Raw genomic sequence first — 15,590 nt, 5'->3', positions numbered from 1 at the left:
GGTCTTCAGACCAGACTCAGACAAGTGGAGAAGGTATTCAAGCAGGGTCTGTGTAGGACAAGAGCGAGGATCTAGGGCCTTGCTGTCACACCAGACGGCAAACCTCCTCCAATGAAAGAAGTAACTTCTCTTAGTGGAGTCTTTCCGGGAAGCAAGCAAGATGCGGGAGACACCCTCTGGCAGACCCAAAGAGGCAAAGTCTACGCCCTCAACATCCAGGCCGTGAGAGCCAGGGACTGGAGGTTGGGATGCAGAAGAGCCCCTTCGTCCTGCGTGATGAGGGTCGGAAAACACTCCAATCTCCACGGTTCTTCGGAGGATAACTCCAGAAGAAGAGGGAACCAGATCTGACGCGGCCAAAAGGGAGCAATCAGAATCATGGTGCCTCGGTCTTGCTTGAGTTTCAACAAAGTCTTCCCCACCAGAGGAATGGGAGGATAAGCATACAGCAGACCTTCCCCCCAATCCAGGAGGAAGGCATCCGACGCCAGTCTGCCGTGGGCCTGAAGCCTGGAACAGAACTGAGGGACCTTGTGGTTCACTTGAGATGCGAAGAGATCCACCAGGGGGGTGCCCCACGCCTGGAAGATCTGTCGCACCACACGGGAATTGAGCGACCACTCGTGAGGTTGCATAATCCTGCTCAACCTGTCGGCCAGACTGTTGTTTACGCCTGCCAGATATGTGGCTTGGAGCACCATGCCTTGACGGCGAGCCCAGAGCCACATGCTGACGGCTTCCTGACACAGGGGGCGAGATCCGGTGCCCCCCTGCTTGTTGACATAGTACATGGCAACCTGATTGTCTGTCTGAATTTGGATAATTTGGTGGGACAGCCGATCTCTGAAAGCCTTCAGAGCGTTCCAGATCGCTCGCAACTCCAGAAGATTGATCTGTAGATCGCTTTCTTGGAGGGACCACCTTCCTTGGGTGTGAAGCCCATCGACATGAGCTCCCCATCCCAGGAGAGACGCATCCGTGGTCAGCACTTTTTGAGGCTGAGGAATTTGGAAGGGACGTCCCAGAGTCAAATTGGAGCAAATCGTCCACCAATACAGGGATTCGAGAAAACTCGTGGACAGGTGGATCACGTCCTCTAGACCCCCGGCGGCCTGATACCACTGGGAGGCTAGGGTCCATTGAGCAGATCTCATGTGAAGGCGGGCCATGGGAGTCACATGAACTGTGGAAGCCATGTGGCCCAGCAATCTCAACATCTGCCGAGCTGTGATCTGCTGGGACGCTCGCACCCGCGAGACGAGGGACAACAAGTTGTTGGCCCTCGCCTCTGGGAGATAGGCGCGAGCCGTCCGAGAATCCAGCAGGGCTCCGATGAATTCGAGTTTCTGCACTGGGAGAAGATGGGACTTTGGGTAATTTATCACAAACCCCAGTAGCTCCAGGAGGCGAATAGTCATCTGCATGGACTGCAGGGCTCCTGCCTCGGATGTGTTCTTCACCAGCCAATCGTCGAGATATGGGAACACGTGCACCCCCAGCCTGCGAAGCGCCGCTGCTACCACAGCTAGGCACTTTGTGAACACCCTGGGCGCAGAGGCGAGCCCAAAGGGTAGCACACAGTACTGGAAGTGGCGTGCGCCCAGCTGAAATCGCAGATACTGTCTGTGAGCTGGCAGTATCGGGATGTGTGTGTAGGCATCCTTCAAGTCCAGAGAGCATAGCCAATCGTTTTGCTGAATCATGGGGAGAAGGGTGCCCAGGGAAAGCATCCTGAACTTTTCTTTTACGAGATATTTGTTCAGGGCCCTTAGGTCTAGGATGGGACGCATCCCCCCTGTTTTCTTTTCCACAAGGAAGTACCTGGAATAGAACCCCAGCCCTTCTTGCCCGGATGGCACGGGCTCGACCGCATTGGCGCTGAGAAGGGCGGAGAGTTCCTCTGCAAGTACCTGCTTGTGCTGGAAGCTGTAGGACTGAGCTCCCGGTGGACAATTTGGAGGTTTGGAGGCCAAATTGAGGGTGTATCCTTGCCGGACTATTTGGAGAACCCACTGATCGGAGGTTATGAGAGGCCACCTTTGGTGAAAAGCTTTCAACCTCCCTCCGACAGGCAGGTCGCCCGGCACTGACACTTGGATGTCGGCTATGCTCTGCTGGAGCCAGTCAAAAGCTCGCCCCTTGCTTTTGCTGGGGAGCCGCGGGGCCTTGCTGATTCGCACGCTGCTGACGAGAGCGAGCGCGCTGGGGCTTAGCCTGGGCCGCAGGCTGTCGGGAAGGAGGATTGTACCTACGCTTGCCAGAAGTATAGGGAACAGTCTTCCTTCCCCCGAAAAATCGTCTACCTGTAGAGGTAGAAGCTGAAGGCTGCCGGCGGGCGAACTTGTCGAATGCGGTGTCCCGCTGGTGGAGAGACTCTACCACCTGCTCGACTTTTTCGCCAAAAATGTTATCCGCACGGCAAGGCGAGTCCGCAATCCGCTGCTGGATTCTATTCTCCAGGTCGGCGGCACGCAGCCATGAGAGCCTGCGCATCACCACACCTTGAGCAGCGGCCCTGGACGCAACATCAAAAGTGTCATAAACTCCTCTGGCCAGGAATTTTCTGCACGCCTTCAGCTGCCTGACCACCTCCTGAAAAGGCTTGGCTTGCTCAGGGGGAAGAGCATCAACCAAGCCCGCCAACTGCCGCACATTATTCCGCATGTGTATGCTCGTGTAGAGCTGGTAAGACTGGATCTTGGACACGAGCATAGAGGAATGGTAGGCCTTCCTCCCAAAGGAGTCTAAGGTTCTAGCGTCCTTGCCCGGGGGCGCCGAAGCATGTTCCCTAGAACTCTTAGCCTTCTTTAGGGCCAAATCCACAACTCCAGAGTCATGAGGCAACTGAGTGCGCATCAGCTCTGGGTCCCCATGGATCCGGTACTGGGACTCGATCTTCTTGGGAATGTGGGGATTAGTTAATGGCTTGGTCCAGTTCGCAAGCAATGTCTTCTTCAGGACATGGTGCAAGGGAACAGTGGACGCTTCCTTAGGTGGAGAAGGATAGTCCAGGAGCTCAAACATTTCAGCCCTGGGCTCGTCCTCCACAACCACCGGGAAGGGGATGGCCGTAGACATCTCCCGGACAAAGGAGGCAAAAGACAGACTCTCGGGAGGAGAAAGCTGTCTCTCAGGAGAGGGAGTGGGATCAGACGGAAGACCCTCAGACTCCTCGTCAGAGAAATATCTGGGATCTTCCTCTTCCTCCCACGAGGCCTCACCCTCGGTGTCAGACACAAGTTCACGGACCTGTGTCTGCACCCTCGCCCTGCTCGACTCCGTGGAACCCCGTCCACGATGGGGGCGTCGAGAGGTAGACTCCCTCGCCCGCATCGGCGAAGCTCCCTCCGCCGACGTAGTCGGGGAGCCTTCCTGGGAGGTGGCCGCGGTCGGTACCGCTGGGCGATGGGCCAGCCGGCGCCACGCTCGACGGTACCGGTGGCGCAAGCACCGCCGGTACCGGAGGGGTAGGGCGCAACAGCTCTCCCAGAATCTCTGGGAGAACGGCCCGGAGGCTCTCGTTTAGAGCGGCTGCAGAGAAAGGCTGAGAGGTCGATGCAGGCGTCGACGTCAGTACCTGTTCCGGGCGTGGAGGCTGTTCCGGGCTGTCCAGAGCGGAGCGCATCGACACCTCCTGAACAGAGGGTGAGCGGTCCTCTCGGTGCCGATGCCTGCTGGGTGCCGAATCCCTCGGCGACCCAGAGCTCTCGGTGCCGACACGGGGAGGAGACCGGTGTCGATGCTTCTTCGATTTCTTCCGAAGCATGTCACCGGAGCTCCCCGGCACCGACGAGGAGGACGTCGAATCCATCCGTCGCTTCCTCGGGGCCGAGACTGAAGAAGGTCGATCTCGGGGGGGCTGTACCGCAGGAGCCCTCAGGGTAGGCGGAGACCCACCCGAGGGCTCACCGCCACCAGCAGGGGAATGGACAGCCCTCACCTGCACTCCACCCGATGCACCACCGTCCGACGACATCAGCAGACGAGGTCCTGGTACCACCGACGTCGATGCAGCTATCCGATGTCTCGGCGCCGATGCAGAGGCCCGATGCCTCGATGCACTCGATGCAGGGGCGGCCGAGGAAGAAGGTCTGGACGCTGACGACGTCGATGCACTCGAAGATCCCGGTGCCGATGCCGACGAAGAGCCCGAGAACAACACGTTCCACTGGGCTAGTCTCGCTACCTGAGTCCGCCTTTGAAGCAGGGAACACAGACTGCAGTTCTGAGGGCGGTGCTCGGCCCCCAGACACTGAAGACACGACGAGTGTCGATCAGTGAGCGAGATAACCCGGGCGCACTGGGTGCACTTCTTGAAGCCGCTGGAAGGCTTCGATGTCATGGGCGGAAAAATCACGCCGGCGAAATCAAAAGCCGAAATGGCGAAATTTGAAGCACCAAATTTAGAGGGAGAAAAAATCTCGACCGAGGCCGAAAAGAGGCCTACCCCGACGACGAAAGAAAACTTACCGGGGCAAAAAAGCTGGAAGTACGGGGAGGATTTACACGAAACCCGGCGGGGGGTTTCCGGAGCACTTCCCGACTAGGACAAAGCTTTCCCGAAGGAAAAAAACACGTTCAAAACAAATTGGACGCGCGAGGTCGACTTTCCGGGGCTCGACACGGCGAAAACACGACCGTACCGAGTGCGGACAAAAGAAGACTGGCCGGCTCGAGCCGGTTTCGGGCGGGAAGACGGCCGCGCATGCGCGGTGCGCGCGGGCGCGCGAGGGCTAGCAAAGGACTTTGCTAGTGAAGTTTCCGATTGGAGGGGCTGCCGTGGACGTCACCCATCAGTGAGAACAAGCAGCCTGCTTGTCCTCGGAGAAACTGTACTTATTAATTACTAGAAGAAGGAGAGTGTCGCTGCGACTACTACCATGACCTTGGTGAATGTACGCGGGGAGCAGTGGCTAAACCGAAGGGAAGCGCCCGAAACTGAAAGTGCTGTCCAAGGACTGCAAAACAGAGAAAACGCTGATGCCCCTGCCGAATCGGAATATGCAGATAGACCTCCGTCAAATCTAGCCATCAGAAACTCTCCCGTCCGGACTGCCACTATCACCGATTGCAGAGTTTCCATCCAAAAGCTGGGACCCCAGAGCGCCCGATTGACCGCCTTGAGATCTAAAACCGGCCGAAAGGAACCTTCCTTCTTTGTAACTACAAAATAAATGGAATAACGACCCTGTCTGACTTCTGACGGAGGAACTGGGCAAACCGCCTGCAGCTGGAGAAGTCTAAACAGAGTGTCCCGCACCGCTTCCGCCTTTAGACAAGATCGGCAAGGAGACTCTAGAAAGGCATCGGAGAGAGGACAAGCAAATTCTAAGGCGTACCCATCTCGAATAACCTCCAAAACCCACTGATCTGAGGTAATTTGGGCCCACCTCTGAAAGAACAGAGCTAAATGAGCTCCCACCGGAACCAGAGGAGAGGCCCTCGCACCTTCATTGGGCTGGACAGGCAGCGCATTGAAAAGTAGAGCCGGAGTCTTTACCTCCACGATGGAACCCGCGAAAGGACTGGTTCCTCTGAAAGAAACAAGAACGCTGCGGCTGAACACCTCTGACTGACTGTCACGACTGTGGCCGTGACCCCTCTTTGGCTCACCTTATTTCCGATGGTCAGCTTCTGAGCTGGCTCCTGTCTGTTCTTTCACTTTGCATTGTTGTTTCTTCCTGTGTGTTTCAAGCCTCACTGTGGTGTTCAGTGTATTTCCTGCCTCTGTCCTGGAGTTGTGACATTATTAATGAGGGTCTTTATAAGGAAGTGGTGGACTTTCATTCAGGGCCTTTGCAATGCCAAAGGTCTCCAGGTTAGTCTGTGTGCAGTTAGCACTTCTGCCTTGTTTATAGTCTGTGTGCCCGTGGGCACGTCTATCTTGATTTCTTGTTTAGGCTGCCTGTGTGCACTTCTGCTTCTGTTCTTCTCTGTTTGTGTGCTAGGGTCAGCCTTCAGCCTTAGTTCTGTTATGTCTGTGTGGGTCAGCTTTGTGTTCTGCCTAGTCTGCCTTGCATGCTCTAGTCCCCTCTACCTTCAGCTTCAGCTCCAGTCCTGTTGTTCCAGTCTTGTCTGCCTACAGCTTCAGCTCCAGTCCTGTCTGTTCCAGCACTGCCTGCCAAGCCAAGTCCGTTCCAGCATCCAGTCAAGCCAAGCCAAGACTGTTCCAAAATCCAGTTCCAGCCAAGCCAAGTCCATTCCAGATTCCAGCTCCATCCTTGTTAGTCCAGTCCTGGGTGGGGGTTTTTTGCCTCCTGCTGCCGCTCAACAGTAGGCCAAGGGCTCACGTTGTTCCAGAGTCCGTGACTGTTTGTTTTGAGCCTGAGACCATGACACTGACTGAAAATGATGGAAATTCTGTCCTCGACCACGACTAAAACCAGAATAGCGCTGAGGAGTTCTAGGACGATCTTCTGGTAGACGAGGCACCTTGGTGTCTCCTAAACTATTGATCAGTTTGTCCAACTCAGGCCCAAACAAAAGGGAACCTTGAAAAGGGAACTCAATTTAGACTTAGAAGCCGCATCCGCAGACCAACCTCTCAGCCACAGAGAACGACGAGCTGCCATGGAAAGGGCCATGGATTTGGACGATGCTCTCAACAAGTCATATAAAGCATCTACTAAAAATACAGAACCTGTCTCAATCTTAGTCACTTCTGCGTCAATTGAAGACAAAACATCGGAAGACCTGTCCAAAACTCGCTCAGCCCATCGAAAGCAAGCTCTAGCTACCAAAGAGCCACAAATAGCTGCCTGCACAGCCAGAGAGGAGACGTCAAAATTACTCTTCTACCCTACGATCCTGAACATCCCAAAGAGCAGTACCACCGTCTACTGGAACTGTATTGCGCTTAGTGACCGCAGATACTACTGCATCCACCACAGGCATTTTCAGAAGAGATTTATCAACATCTGGGATTGGATAAAGTCACACCATGGACCCTGCTAGCCTAAAGGGAGAATCAGGGAAATTCCACTGAGCCTGGATGATATCCCTAATGTCCTGATGCATAGGAAAAGTTTTTCCAGGATGTCTAATTCCTTTAACCAGTAAATCAACCTTGCGCACCTCAGGAACTGCGGACTGATCTTCTTCAAAATGCAAGGTGTCGGCCACTAAGACAATGAGTTCCTGAAGGTCCTCCTTGTGAAAAATACGAACCACTGACAAATCTTCACCTGGGAAAAAGGAATCTGTCCCTGCCTCAGCGGAACCAGAGTCCTCCGTGACTCATCCAAAATATCCATTTCATCCAAAGCGGGCATTTCCAAATCTTGATCCGAAGCCTGATCTTCCTCGAGGCCCCCAGATTCTCTCTCTTAGCAGCAATACGTTTGGGCGCAGTATCACCCGAAGAAACAGAAGGTACCAAATCGGAACCTGTCTGCTTTAAGAGAAAAGCCTGGTACATTTGAATAACAAAATTCTGGAGGGAAACCTCCCTCCTGAAAACCTCCTGAAGAGGGAAGCACTGCAGCAGACTGCCCAGCCGGTTGAAATAAAGAAGAGGCAGGCCGGTCCTCCACAGAAGTCGGCGCCGACAAAACTGCCACTGTTCCCGCCAAAATGGGAGCGCAATCCAAATCAGAGCAGCGTGGAGACTGGTCCGAAGACGTGCCCGAAGAAGACTCAATCGGCCCCGCTGTAGGAGAAAGAACCGTTGGAACAGCTACGTCATCTGTTTCCACAGTGGTGCAGTATTTGCAAGCACCGGAGGATCCCACCCCCCGACGCTGACATACCAGACAAAGGCGCAGCTTCACGGCCATCGTACGGCCCCAAAGCTCCAGTTTTTGGTGTTTTTTTTCTTCCAAGAACAACCCGATTCTGAGCCAAAACAATCTCTCCCTACAGCGTCTAAAACACACACTACCAGAGCTGCTGTGCCATTCGCTGTGCTAAAAATCTTTTTTTTTTTTTTTTTTTTTTTTACAGCTGCCTCTCCTGAAGCTACAGTCCTCTTCCGCCGAAGAGGCTGAGCTGTCCCCAGTCTAAAGTAATTAGAAACGCCAGGGAACCACAGGAGGTATAATGGGGGAGGGACCTGGTTACCCCGCGGGTGTAACACCCCAAGGCTGACTGAAGTGTGCACTGCACCCAGTCACCAGAAGCCTAACCACAGGGCACAGAGAGAAGAAACATAGCCTTTGCTCTGCTATACAGAGATATCTACTTCTTTTTTCTCTCTTTCTTTTTTTTTTTTTTTTTAATTAGAAAGCCAAATAAGGGAGATAGAGAGAGGAGACTAAAGGCTTACCTCCTTCCACCTGCTGGAGACCGAGTTTACTGAATCTAAGGCTAGTTGGCTACGGCTCTTATTGGCTCTCTAGATTCAGAGTTCTCAGTCTCCACCTGCTGGAAGGAGTGCACAACCCACAAGTCAGTTCCTGGACCGGTCCGGAGGGACGCTAAGGAAGTTTGTCTACATGTTCTGTAATTTTATTCTTTATAATAGTTTCCACTATTTTGCCCGGCACCGACATTAGGCTTACCGGTCTATAATTTCTCAGATCATTCCTAGAAACCTTTTTAAAAACTGGCATTACATTAGCCACCCTCCAATCTTCAGGTACTACAGATGACTTTAACGAGAGGATACATATTACTAACAGCAGATCAGCAATTTCATGCTTGAGTTCTTTGAGTACTCCATCTAGTCCAGGTGATTTACTACTTTAATTTGTCAATTTGGCTCAGTACATCTTCCAGGTTCACCGATATTTCTTTCAATTCCTCTGCATCATCATCTGACAGGAAGGGGTCTGCGAGTCCCTCAGACCTCTTCTACTACTACTTAACATTTATAAAGCGCTACCTCTTCATCAGAAAGGCAGTACTCCACAAAGGTACCAAATCTGGAGCAAAAAGAGGGGGGGGAGAATCTACCCCTCTTCCCCAGCCAAAGCTTCAGAATGGCCAGCACTCAAAACCGCCGGCATCGCAGTCAAACAGGACTCTTCATGGAGTGCCTCAGCCTTGCCACTCAGCACAGTGGAAAAGATGTGCCTGCAGGTACGCATACCAAAGAAAACTCCACCACGCCCACCAGAATGGGCTGGGAGAACACTACGCTCCCCAGTTTCAGGCTGCCCCGAAACATCCAATGGCACAGCAGTTGGCGGGTCTGTGCAGGAACAGTAGGAACAAATACCCGATGTCGCTCCCTGGTTACCACACCAGGAGCCGCCATCACAAAAATACTCACCCCTTTTCAGGAATCTGCTACCAGAGGCAAGTTTGATCCACTCACACCACAATTGGGACTATAATGTGAGCAGGCTGTGAGATGCTTTTTTTCTTTTCTTTTTTTTTTTTTTAAATAAGAGAGGGAGCCGGCGCAAATCTCAGTACAGGTACCTCAAGGTAGACTATGAGTGTACACCTAGACCCTAAGCCTGGGCCACCTCAACCTCAAAAGCTCTACTGGACCTGGGGGACCAAGCAATCCACAGAAGCACAGTTATGACCATCCACCTGCTAGACAGAGAGAATACAGAGGTTAAGGTGGCTGCACATGACCACATACAGTAAACCTTTGAAGTTTTCTCCATCTCCGACTGCTGGCAGAAGGGCATAACCTCTTGCAGAGGGACATAACCTACAAGTTCCTGAATTGATCTGTGGGACGCTATGGAACGAGAAATTGCTACAGCCCTTAAGTGCTGTAGGTGAACCTTTTGCCGTCCACTCAATTACCTATCAAGTGCCTAACCCAAAACCTTCCCTTGAGATTTTGATAATTAAACTCAACAGTCATGATCATTCTAACACCCCTTCTAGAATGATCCTGTGAAAGTGCATAATTTTTATTTGAGAATTGCCTACCTTTATACAGGTAAAAGTGCCTGCTGATGGATCTATGAATTTGTGTGGCTCTGAAGACCTATTCTTTCTCTTTGATTGTAGCTGCTTTTTGCTGCTTAGTTTGTCTAATGGTTAAGCCACCCCTAGAGCTGCTTTATGTATGTTTCCCCATATCTTCATTTATACCCTTCCACTGCTAATAACTGTAACCATCTTACTGGGCAGGCTAGCTGGCTACTTTGGTATTTCTCTGCCATCATCTACAATGCTACTCTTTGCCCATTTCAAGCCCTACAGAACCATTCCCGACTCTAAAGGAGCACTGAAAAGGTCAAATAGTGGCACTGGCAGAACTTACCTAAGTTCCCTTAAGACAATGCTTCCCAACCTTTTTGTTGCTGTGACCCCATGAAGGCAGCCAAATAAAATAGTTTGACTTTCTGGAAGTGAATAATGACACATCTATGGAAAGCCAACCTAGGTCATGACCCTTCATTTGGGGGTCCCGACCCAGGGTTTGGGAATCTCTGCCCTAAGATGTATCCTGTCCGGGACCCATTGCTTTATCTACTTTTAGTTTAGCTAATTCCTCCAACACATACACAGTCCTCTAAAAACTGTGTGAGCTCTACCTCATACCCACTCTTATTTCTGTGATCTTGCTCAAAGGCATTCCTTAGTGAACAAGCAGAATTTAACCACTGAAGGAGAATCATGGATTGCTCCAATCACTGGATTTCAAGTGAAATTTACAACATTTTGTAACTAGTCCTATGTTATATGTCATCATCTGTCCTTGCCCATGTGTCTATTTAGAACATACTAAACGTCCAGTTAAGACTACATTTGAATGAAATAGAAGTCATCTGAGAACGAGTAACATCACTGTCCCATTAGTATATTACTGGTTGGAAGTAAATCAATGTTATGAATACGTCCTGGAGAATCAATGACAACATACTGGTACGCCCTCAAGAGATAAAGAAGATTTCCAAATTAAATTATCGTAAACAATATTGGATTGATACTCTCCAAACAGTTGCGCCACAAGGGTTGAATGACAAATCTGAATGGTCAACTGATTTGAGTGCTGCCAATTGGTTGTATGTATTCACGTGACTTTAGTTTCACCATGCTATGTTGCCTTTCTGTGGTTGTACCACAGAAAAGTGGTACTTTATTTTCACTTTTAGTTAATCCCTGTTCACATTTTTGTTATGGAGGACCGTATATTGTCTTCTCCCTAACGCTGGGTATTTCCCGATATATGATCATGTCACAGTCAGATTGATATTGATCAGCTTTTGCAGCTCTACAGTGAAAAAGCTATATCAGACCCAGCAGATGATATGATTAATGAACGTACATCAAGTGATTTCAGATATGTGAAATTACTATTTTTTTTAAATTAAAGACAGGTACAAATCAAGGTAAGGTATACACATATGAGTTTATCTTGGGCAGACTGGATGGACCGTGTAGGTCTTTTTCTGCCATCATCTACTATGTTACTATGTTATGGACCAGCGTTTGGACCAATGAAGGTTTTTGAGAAAAATCTTGCATAGTCTTTAAAGATGGCAAGTTTCTCTGCTGATGGTCCTTGTTTTAAATCATTATAACTGCTGTATGGGGGGGGGGGGTTCATTGCCTTTAGCAAACAGAGAATCTATAAAAATATCCAAAAATATGCCATATAGATTTACTCCTCACAACTACACACAGGCCAAATTATAAAATAAAACACTTTGAAACCAGATTTAATTCTAGCTATCTTGCTGGGCGAACTGGACAGAACATGCAGGTCTTTAGCTACAGACTTTCATTACGTTTCATTATAAAGTTTCATTTTAAACGTCTTATATTGGAGGCCAAATTAAAGCAGCAAAAAGTGTCCCACTAAACCTCCAGTGGGGAGGAAAAAAGAAACAGTGCACTACAGCAGCAACTGCAAACGGACAGTACTTTGAAGTGGAAACAAATTTCTACTTGGTGCTGCTCATTACTGCCACTGCATCTTAGCCAAAATTATCATTAGTCCAAATGTAAAGAGATTTTCAATTTATGACATTTTATACTCAGGATAATATGGTATTATCTTTATTGTATTCAATACCACTCTGGATACAGTACACTAGAAGAACATAACTACCCCAAGGGATCTGAAAAACCACCGCAAATAGTCAGTGTTTAAACTCATCACAAAGAACTTCCCTGTCCCCAATTATATGCTACCCAACTGTTGCACCCTATGAACTCCCAACAGAAACAATCACTGGCATAATACAAGTATAAAGAACACCAGAAGTAAAGCTAAGATTGTGATCATGACCAACATATCCAGGCTTATGGGTGAGTTCATCCATGCCATAAGAGATGCAAAACAAATCAAAGAAGCTAACTTCAAAATAATTGGGCTGCTAAACAACAAAATTATCCTTCCCTTGCAATACTGAAGGAGTCCGCACAACATCAGGGGTGCTAAAGTACTCGCTGCACCAATAAAGAAGACACCTAAAAAAAAATCAACACTAAGCATGATTCTATAAAGTGCACCTTATAGGATTAGCACTGATTCTCACACCTTAACTGCATACACCAGACTTACTTCTGTTGATCCCTGGTGTAAATACTGGCACCCAAGTTAGGCCTGCTGAGGCAGCATTTAGTAACACACACAACTTTTTGGAATACCCTTTTTGAGTAACGCTCTATTGGAAGTAGGCATCCTGCCAGATGAAGGCACACATCCTCAGTGGTGCCAATTAACTGCAAACAATTGGTTAGCACCCAAATACTGCTAGTTAATGGTTTGTTAACTTGCGTGTGCAAATTAAGGCACCCTGTATAGAATCTTGAGAAATAACTCTAAGAGCACAACATTGATGGCAATTTCAACACATTCCTGCCATAGAAACACAGATACATAGTAACATAGTAGATGACGGCAGAAAAAGACCTGCAAGGTCCATCCAGTCTGCCCAACAAGATAAACTCATATGTGCTACTTTTTGTGTATACCTTACCTTGATTTGTACCTGTCCTTTTCAGGGCACAGACCGTATAAGTCTGCCCATCACTATCCCTGCCTCCCAACCACCAGCCCCGCGTCCCACCACCAGTTCTGGCACAGACCGATAATATAGACAAGCTTGTCCCTCTTTGCCAATAGAGATGGGTTATAATCTCTTGATCTCTGTGACTTTAACTTTGCTTCCCCATTGCTTATCATTCTCTCCAATACCCTTTCTGATTTTGCCTCAACTGGAAGGCTCTCTTCCTTGCGTTCTTTTTTTTTTTTATATTACATTCTTTCTGAGAAATAGTGTATCTCCTGTCAGTTTAAGATTACCAATACTCCACGAATTTAGACGTTTGGCCCCAATTCAACAAGAAGCCGGGCATCCATTCACAATGTAACCCCGTGCAGTGCTTCTCTGATCTCTCCCAACTCAGTTGGGAATGGTCCGCCTCCAGGAAGAATATGGCCAATCAATAGCAGGAAGGAGGTTCTGTTTAACCGTTGGAGAGAACTACTCTCTCCCGCCAGGGCGGGCGCCCGGCGCGTACTAGTCGTGACTCGACGACGGTGATGAGCAATTAATTTCTCCTTAATGCCCAGCCGTGTGCGCCTGCTGAAAAACTCGGCTGACAGACTCCCTTTCTTCCTTCTGGCTACCCACCAGGCTGGCTCACGTTGAATCTAGGATGTTATCTCGCTGCTCTCCGCCTCTTGCAAACTTGTGGTCATAGAACATGCTGCTATTTTCTCTCCTTTTTCCACCCTATGCCTCATGTTTCATGAGACCTCTATTTCCCCTCCCCTATATCCAGCCTGAAATTGCTTCCCCTCGCTTAATTGTATAATTAGGATGGGAGACCTTACCGAATATCCTATAAACTAAAAATTCACAGGGCAAAAATAGAGCTTCCCATCTGCCAGCTACTTCCAAATGACTAGATTACTGGGCTTTTTGGACCTGTCTGATCCATTTATCTAACAGCAATTACCCGAGATCTGACCATTCTTATTCTGGTAAGTTTTATCCTCCTCATACCATCTACTTCCATTCTAAAACTACTTGTCCGTAAAAATACTTTTCCCATGTATTACTTACACCTCTGAAGCAACGGAGCATTTATCACATACCCGCGGGCCTCGATCATCTGTCACAAGATTTACGTATGGCCAGTATAAATCTTAAACCATAACACGTGTGCTCAACATAATCTTACAACAACAAAGACAACCAAGAAGAGTAAATTACTACTTTACCTGTTGTCCCCTAGCACATAATAGTTACTTAGACTAGACACACAACCCTTAAAACAAGTAGCATAGGAAGAGGCTGGCTTACTTTATGATCGACTTCAGATCAACCAATCGGTGGCGAAGCTAAAGCTGTTCTGTGCTGCGAGTGACCAATCTCTGCACCGAAGTTTGGTACAAGACTATGCGAATGGTTACTATGGACGCTCGAGGTGTTTGTCAGACCCAAAGGAGATTGGTTGAAAACAAGAGACTGGGTGAGCCTATCTAGTCAGAAACTTGTAAAAAAAAGGCCCGTTTTCCATGGACAGGATCTTCTAGCCACACCTCTGAATATACGCCACGATGACGTGCGTGACCCGGCTATCCAATAGTAATGCTTAAAAAGTAAAAGCAATAAAGTTAGCACATTCCCGCCCAGATATGCAGTATAAATACCGTATGACAGCCCAGAGACCACCAGTCAGTTTTATTTTTTCCGCGCTGACAGAGCGACCCGGTGGTTTTTTCTATTCAGTCAGTCAGAATTATTGTGTTGTCTCACAATGTAGTAAATTATTTACTTATAGAAACAGTGTTTAACAGCTTTGTACTCTTCATATGTAAGTTTTCTTACCAAATCTTTACCAGTACTGTCTTTACAGGTATCGCATGATTCAGCTGCTATGGAGAATAATATTATCCCTGCTCTCCCCCTTGCCTTAGTGCCCGGGGATCAGGTGACTTCAATTCCTGCTCTCCCCCTTGCCTCTGTGCCCGGGGATCAGGTGACTTCAATTCCTGCTCTCCCCCTTGCCTCTGTGCCCGGGGATCAGGACAATTTCTCGCCCATCAGACAGCAAACGTTTCGAGAGGGTTTGCCTGACTCCATGGGCAGGTCTGTGGATCGACGTCGACGTTCATCACGGGATCGACGATCTCGAACAGTGACGTCACGATAGAATTCAGGAAGTGAACTCGACATCGATGTCAGGTAGGGTACTTACCTCAACATCGCCATCCATCTAAATGTAAGATTTTAACTCTAATGGAGAATACTATTATCCTGCTCTCCCCCTTGCCTTACTGCCCGGGGATCAGGTGTCTTCAATTACTGCTCTCCCTCTTTCCTCAGTGTCTGGGATTACATCTTTTCTTCACAGTATACACAGCAAACGTTTTAGGATGTTTTTGCTTGTGACCGCTGCCATCTCCAGAGGTCGATGTCCAGACGAAGTCGGCTATGAGGTCGACGTCGGGCATGGGCGCCCAATTCAGCATCTTGGAAGGGCAGTCAGAACCGACCATCTTGACAGGTCAGTCCATCTGGGCATGGATGTTGTCGGTATCGTTGCCTAGTTAACAACAATTGTAAATAGGCTTCTGTATCGGAGGTTTAAAAAAAAAAAAAAAACCTCGAAGTCCAGAAAGTCTCGTCACAGTTCAATTTCAGGATTATACAGACTCAACAGAGGGTTACAGAACCTTCGGGTTCTATATTTCACTCTGAACAAGCTGTCTCACTGCATTT

General features: G+C 49.0%; 1 protein-coding gene across 3 annotated transcripts in view; it reads right to left on the bottom strand.

Annotated features, from left to right (window-relative positions):
- Window positions 1–14,238, bottom strand: part of PASK (PAS domain containing serine/threonine kinase) — a 719,075-nt gene extending 704,837 nt beyond the window's left edge. For 2 of the 3 annotated variants that reach the window (XM_030215835.1, XM_030215838.1), the window contains exon 1: window positions 14,169–14,238. The gene's annotated coding sequence lies outside the window, so the exon portion shown is untranslated. The other variant, XM_030215836.1, reaches the window with a different exon arrangement.
- Between the last annotated feature and the right edge of the window lie 1,352 nt (window positions 14,239–15,590).

Source organism: Microcaecilia unicolor, chromosome 10 (assembly GCF_901765095.1).
Source record: "Microcaecilia unicolor chromosome 10, aMicUni1.1, whole genome shotgun sequence".
Classification (NCBI taxonomy): domain Eukaryota; kingdom Metazoa; phylum Chordata; class Amphibia; order Gymnophiona; family Siphonopidae; genus Microcaecilia; species Microcaecilia unicolor.
Note: the sequence above shows the minus strand (reverse complement) of the source record. Positions and strands in the feature narration are given on the sequence as shown.